Source organism: Heptranchias perlo, chromosome 13 (genome assembly GCF_035084215.1).
Source record: "Heptranchias perlo isolate sHepPer1 chromosome 13, sHepPer1.hap1, whole genome shotgun sequence".
In the NCBI taxonomy this organism is placed as follows: Eukaryota; Metazoa; Chordata; class Chondrichthyes; order Hexanchiformes; family Hexanchidae; genus Heptranchias; species Heptranchias perlo.
In genome coordinates, this window is record NC_090337.1 from 45,945,599 (window position 1) to 45,953,166 (window position 7,568).

The window sequence follows — 7,568 nt, forward strand, 5'->3', positions numbered from 1 at the left end:
TATGTACCATCTACAAGATGCATTGCAGCAACTCATCAAGGCTTCTTCGACAGCACCTCCCAAGCCCGCAATCTCTACCACCTGGAAGGACAAGAGCAGCAGGCGCTTGGGAACAACAACACCTGCAAGTTCCCCTCCAAGTCACACACCATCCCGACTTGGAAATATATCACCGTTCCTTCATCGTCGCTGGGTCAAAATCCTGGAACTCCCTACCTAACAGCACTGTGGGAGAACCTTCACCACACGGACTGCAGCGGTTCAAGAAGGCGGCTCACCATTACCTTCTCGAGGGCAATTAGGGATGGGCAATAAATGCTGGCCTTGCCAGTGATACCCACATCCCATGAATGAATTTTCTGAAAAATATTTGTGATCATATGATTTTCCTATGAGTAACACTCAGAAGGTTTCACAAGTCAAATGCAGATAAACTTTCCTCACAAAACCCCATTTAAATAGCAAAAGAATCCTATCACTGTGATTTATTGGACCATAAGTATTCACTGTTTCAAAAGGAGCTTCAATTCTTTCTAAATGTTCTATAATGTCAATGTCTATTGATTCAGTCCTGCTAAATCTGAGAAAAGTACTTTAATTACATGTACACGTTGTAAAGTAAAATTCAGAAATATCTAAAGCAAATACTATCAAATCCTACTGCATGCTATAAATTACAGCTAAACCAAAATCTTTACGTTTGTATCTATGGAAAGTGTTAGATCACTGTAAAGCCAAGTCTGCTATTTATCCCTTGACACCATTTCCAGCATCAATAAACTTTCTTTCTATTTCATGTGATGGAAAAGAGCCAGTCAAGCAGTCTAGTCTTGTGCAACATCAAAGAGAATTCTTCTCACAGCGCAGCTGAATAAATGCAACCAGAACTAAATAAAATGAGATTTTAATGGGACAAAAACATAATTGGGGTAATTTTGACTTTATGCGATAGTGTAAAATGGGTAATCATGAATCGGCAGCCTGTTTTACATCTCTCCCGATTTTCTTATTTCTATTAACTTCAATGGAAATGAAAATTGGGAAAGATTGGGAGAGTAAAATGGGCTGCTGATTTGCTATTGCCCATTTTAGACTATCGCACAAAGTCAAAATTATCCCTGCTGTGCCCATCAGTAATGAATTCTGTAAATATTTTAAAACTGTCCATTAGAATTTTTTAGACAAGTGAGACTGCTTTCAAAGCTGTAGCACACTTTTGGAATTCAAGGCGCATTTACATATTTTTGAAGCTTTCACCTTGATCTTTGTAAAATAAATTCAAACTCCTCTCCTGTGTATCAAGTATTTCCTTAGAACAGTTTGTATATATGGATTTGACTATATTTACCAAGCTCTGTTACAGTGCCAAAGCAGTTAGTATCCAATGCCTCATTACCGTTTCTTCTGTGATGCTGATTTTTGGAAATAGAATCAACATTCCTCATATAGGGAATAATTTACATAATATATAAAAATCATGCCAGATCTGCAACATATGATTATTCAGAAATAACATAACATTTTCCATAAAATATTTAGAATTATTTTTAAAAATGCAGTCAGAATGTAGTTTTGTAAATGATGGAATCAGGAAATGGCTCAGTTTATTAAGGCATAATTAGGGAAAGCTTAAGGACAACTGGATGAGTGAATAGATGCTTGTTGAAACACAGAATTGGGACATTTGGAGCAAACTGAGGAAAACTATCCACTTAGGATGAGCAGTTGAACTTTGGTGTGCCAACAACAGAAATCAGTCAACAATTGATTGCAGCATTTCAGGCTAAAGTGGTAAAGAGATGTCTGTGGGTCCAGCATTAGCCCACAATAATGCAAACAGTTGCTGTGACAATACATAGCTGTGTCTCAGCAAAGACTCCTGAAATAATTAAATGAGGAACAGTTACATCAGGAAGCTGACTGTGATTGATCATTAGGCTGTCTTAGACATGTACCAAATCATTGATTTTAATGGAGGGTAAAATCGGGCAGGGTGTAAAATGGGCGTCTGACCTGAACCCACCCCCTGTTCCCACCAGGCATGTTAGGTTAAAATTGGGGCTTAAGAAACAAAAAAAATGTGCAAATAACTAGGACAGTGAAAACCCATAGGAAAGGCCTACACTAGGAAATAGGCAAGAAAATGGGGACATTTTGCAGGTATGAAATGCAAACAGAAAATGCTTGAAACATACTGTAGGAAATAATGGAGTATATTGATAAAGGAAATTCAGTGAACATCGTGTTTATGGATTTTCAAAAGGCATTTGATTAGGAGGCACATAGGAGACTTGTTAATATGATTAAGGCACATTGTGTTAAAGGCAAAATGGAAGCATGGATAAGAAGTTGGCTAAAGAACAGCAAACAGTAGTTAATGGATATTTGTTTGGACTTTTAAAAAATTTGTTCATAGGATGTGCGCGTCGCTGGCAAGGCCAGCATTTATTGTCCATCCCTAATTACCCTTGAGAAGATGGTGGTGAGCCGCCTTCTTGAACCGCTGCAGTCCGTGTGGTGACGGTTCTCCCACAGTGCTGTTAGAAAGGGAGTTCCAGGATTTTGACCCAGCGACGATGAAGGAACGGCGATATATTTCCAAGTCAGGATGGTGTGTGACTTGGAGGGGAACATGCAGGTGTTGTTGTTCCCATGTGCCTGCTGCCCTTGTCCTCCTAAGTGGTGGAGGTCGTGGGTTTGGGAGGTGCTGTCGAAGAAGACTTGGCGAGTTGCTGCAAAGCATCCTGTGGATGGTACACACTGCAGCCACTGTGCACTGGTGGTGGAGGGAGTGAATGTTTAGGGTGGTGAATGGGGTGCCAATCAAGCGTGCTGCTTTGTCCTGAATGGTGTCGAGCTTCTTGAGTGTTGTTGGAGCTGCACTCATCCAGGCAACTGGAGAGAATTCCACCACACTCCTGACTTGTGCCTTGTAGATGGTGGAAAGGCTTTGGGGAGTCAGAAGGTGAGTAACTCGCTGCAGAATACCCAGCCTCTGACCTGCTCTTGTAGCCACAGTATTTATGTGGCTGATCCAGATAAGTTTCTGGTCAATGGTGATCCCCCCAGGATGTTGATGGTGGGCGATTCGGTGATGGTAGTGCCATTGAATGTCAAGGGGAGGTGGTTAGATTCTCTCTTGTTGGAGACGGTCATTGCCTGGCACTTGTCTGGCGCGAATGTTACTTGCCACATATCAGCCCAAGCCTGGATGTTGTCCAGGTCTTGCTGCATGTGGGCTCGGACTGCTTCATTATCTGAGGGGTTGCGGAATGTAAACAGTAATGTCCCCCAGCAGTCAGTGTAGGATTATTGCTCTTAACGTGTGTGTGTTTGTGTGTGTGTGTATGTGTGCATATAAATGATGTGGACCCAGGTAGAGGGGGCATAATATCAAAACATTTTAAGACTACACAAAAATAGAGAGTATTGTTAACAGAGAAAAGGACTGTTAGTGAATTTAGGAGGACATAGACTGGTTAGTGGATTGGGCAAATAGATGTTGGATATGTTAAATGAAATTTAAGGTAAGGTGGTGCATTTGAGAAGAAGAATAAAGAAAGGAAATATACACTAAATGGTAAAACTTTAAAAGTAGAAGAATAAAGAAACTTAAGGATTCAAATATGCACATATTTTAAAATAGGTGGACACATTGATAAAGTTGTAAAAATAATCATATGGGAATCCTAGCTTTTACAAACATGGACATAAAATAAAAAAAACATTTTTTTGAACCTATTCAAATTATTAGTTAGGCCTCAGTTAGGATATTGGGTGGAACTTTTAACTTTGCCAGTGGAGTAAAACAGGCGATATTGGGTCGGCCACTCATTATACACACCGGAAGTCAATGGAAAGGAAAATCAAGTCGGGTGTATAATGGACAGCCGATCCACTACTACCTATTTTATGCCCTTGCCAAAGTTGAAAGTCCTGCCCATTGTGTCGAGTTTTGGGTACCCTACTCTAGGAAGGATTTTAGGCCATGCAGAGTACAGAAGAGAATTACTAAGATGACACCAAAAGTGAGAGGCCTTAGTTATGAGGAGACTCTAGAGAAACTACTGCTCCTCTCATCAGAACAGGGAAAATTAAGGGAAGATTTGATAGAGGTGTTCCAAATTTTGAGGGGATTTGATAAGGTCAATGGAGAAAAACTATTTTGGGTATAAATTTAAAATTTTTACACAGAGGATGTTTAGGATATGGAATGTCCTTTCAGAAACAGTGGTGGAAACAGAATACATAATTTTTAAAAGGGAACTGGATAAATATTTGAAACAGAACATTTTAAAAGGTACTGGGAAAGGGCAGGTGATTGGGGCGAAGTGGATAGCTCTTTGAGAAATCTGTCACAGGTGTGATGGGCTGAATGGCCTCTTACTGTGCTGTAAAATTTTATGAGAGGCCCAAAATAAGAACACACCAATACCCAGAACTCCCCTCTGCCAGAACTATTTTCTGATGAAGGGTCTATACCTTAAACAGTAACTTGCTGAGAGACTCATCTCATATCCCAGCACCTCCTGTTCTAAGGATAGCGGAGCACGTTACTTCAAGTATAATGCCCATTGTATTGAGCAGCCATTTATAGAGTCGTGTACATTCAAAGGAACACAAAGAAAGTCTAAAAATAAATTCACTCATTAAAGAAATACCTTGAGCTTCAGGTATTAGGATAAGGTCCAGAGGCACTTACATCTCCAAACGCTATATCGGAGGAGACATTGTGTGAACAATCCTTAATGGAATAAATCCACCCCTTTTCCATTTATGTCTGTTGTCAATACCGTCATTGAGCTTCTGGAATTAACCAAACATTTTAGACACAGATTTTTGTCATCTGGACTGAATCTGGCCTGTATCTTATACATGAAAAAACATATAGAATATAACCTTCATGAGGACATTGGGAAACTGGGTGAATACTGCTACATACTTACAGACATTACACAGAAAGGTGAATGAATGAAATAAACAGCTGTTGCTTGTTTTGCAGGAATTTTTATATGAAGTCAATGCTTGTTATAAGCAGCATAAAGAAATAAACTTTCACTCACTAATGGACTGAACTGTCAACAGTCCAAGATTTAAGTGATGAGGAAAGACGAACGAAACAATAACAAAATTAAGGTCCCTTCCATGACTAGAGAGACAAAATTATCTAAACAATAGAATCTGTGAACTACAAGTCCCTGTAAAATATGAAAACCTGAGAAAAGTATAAATTATATTCTCTCACTAGCAGACTGCCTGCAAAGCTTTTTTTTAATTCGTTAATGGGATGTGGGCGTCGCTGGTGAGGCCAGCCTTTATTGTCCATCCCTAATTGCCCTTGAGAAGGTGGTAGTGAGCCGCCTTCTTGAACCACTGCAGTCCATGTGGTGAAGGTTCTCCCACAGTGCTGTTAGGAAGGGAGTTCCAGGATTTTGACCCAGCGACGATGAAGGAACGGTGATATATTTCCAAGTTGGGATGGTGTGTGACTTGGAGTGGAACGTGCAGGTGGTGTTGTTCCCATGTACCTGCTGCTCTTGTCCCTCTAGGTGGTAGAGGCCGCGGGTTTGGGAGGTGCTGTCAAAGAAGCCTTGGTGAGTTGCTGCAGTGCATCCTGTGGATGGTACACACTGCAGCCACAGTGCGCCGGTGGTGAAGGGAGTGAATGTTTAGGGTGGTGGATGGGGTGCCAATCAAGCGAGCTGCTTTGTCTTGGATGGTGTCGAGCTTCTTGAGTGCTGTTGGAGCTGCACTCATCCAGGCAAGTGGAGAGTATTCCATCACACTCCTGACTTGTGCCTTGTAGTTGGTGGAAAGGCTTTGGGGAGTCAGGAGGTGAGTCACTCGCTGCAGAATACCCAGCCTCTGACCTGCTCTTGTAGTATTTATATGGCTGGTCCAGTTACGTTTCTGGTCAATGGTGACCCCCAGGATGTTGATGGTGGGGGATTCGACGATGGTAATGCCATTGAATGTCAAGGGGAGGTGGTTAGACTCTCTCTTGTTGGAGATCGTCATTGCCTGGCACTTGTCTGGCGCGAATGTTACTTGCCACTTATTAGCTCAAGCCTGGATGTTGTCCAGGTCCTGCTGCATGCGGGCTCAGACTGCTTCATTATCTGAGGGGTTGCGAATGGAACTGAACACTGTGCAATCATCAGCAAACATCCCCATTTCTGACTTTATGATGGAGGGAAGGTCATTGATGAAGCAGCTGAAGATGGTTGGGCCTAGGACACTGCCTTGAGGAACTCCTGCAGCAATGTCCTCGGGCTGAGATGATTGGCCACCAACAACCACTGTAACTGCCTAGCGCAAACTAGGACATCATTTCCATAGATAGAAAAGTGCTTCAGAATGTCGACATGTATAAGTTTGATGTGATATTCACAATATTATTATGTGAACCAGGAAGGTGACAGCACAGACAAAATTAACATCAGCATTACATATAATAACCTTCCTATCCAACTTCTCAATGACAGGAAAGGCAGAACAACTCCTGTAAATAATAAGTGTTGTTGCCAATTTTTCACAGTTGAATATAATGTTTTGAAATAGTTCGCAATGGCACAAAACCTCTGCTAACACAAAGCAATATAACTCCATAAAAGCTATAAGCATTTCATCCTGATAACAAAAGGAGGATCCTACGATTAGATATTCTGGAAACAACTCCCCTAAAAATAAGTCTCCTGCATCTATTAAAGCTACTTATCAATCTCTGTTCATGGCTCAGAATTTTCAGACAAATTATGTAAGATCCTTTGCCATCTGTGTTAATATATTGTTAATATAATTATTTAATCATTATTTAATTCCAGACGTGGAATTCAAGCTATCCTGAAAATATATGAAAAAAACTTCAAGTGAAGCATCATCATTTCTTAGACATAGAATCATAGAATCATAGAAAGGTTACAGAACGGAAGGAGGCCATTCGGTCCATCGAGTTCGCGCCTGCTCTATGCAAAAGCAATCCAGCTAGTCCCACTCCCCCACCTTTTCCCCGTAGCCCTGCAAATTTTTTCTTTTCAAGTACTTATCCAGTTCCCTTTTTGAAGGCCATGATTGAATCTGCCCCCACCACCCCCTCAGGTATTAGGATAAGGTCCAGATCCTAACCACTCCCGATCCTAACCACTCGCTGTGTAAAAACGTTTTTCCTCATGTCACCTTTGGTTCTTTTGCCAATCACCTTAAATCCATGTCCTCTGGTTCTTGACCTTTCCGCCAATGGGAACAGTTTCTCTCTCTATCTACTCTGTCTAGACCATTCATGATTTTGAACACCTCTATCAAATCTCCTCTCAACCTTCTCTGTTCCAAGGAGAACAACCCCAGCTTCTCCAGTCTATCCACGTAACTAAAGTCCCTCATACCTGGAATCATTCTAGTAAATCTCTTCTGCACCCTCTCTAAGGCCTTCACATCTTTCCTGAAGTGCATACTTCTATTATATACACTTTACATATGTATACGTGATACTGAATGGCATACTGTGAATAGATATAAAGATCCTAACTCTTGTGTGATTGCAAAGAAATACAAGTGTAGGGTTATTTAAA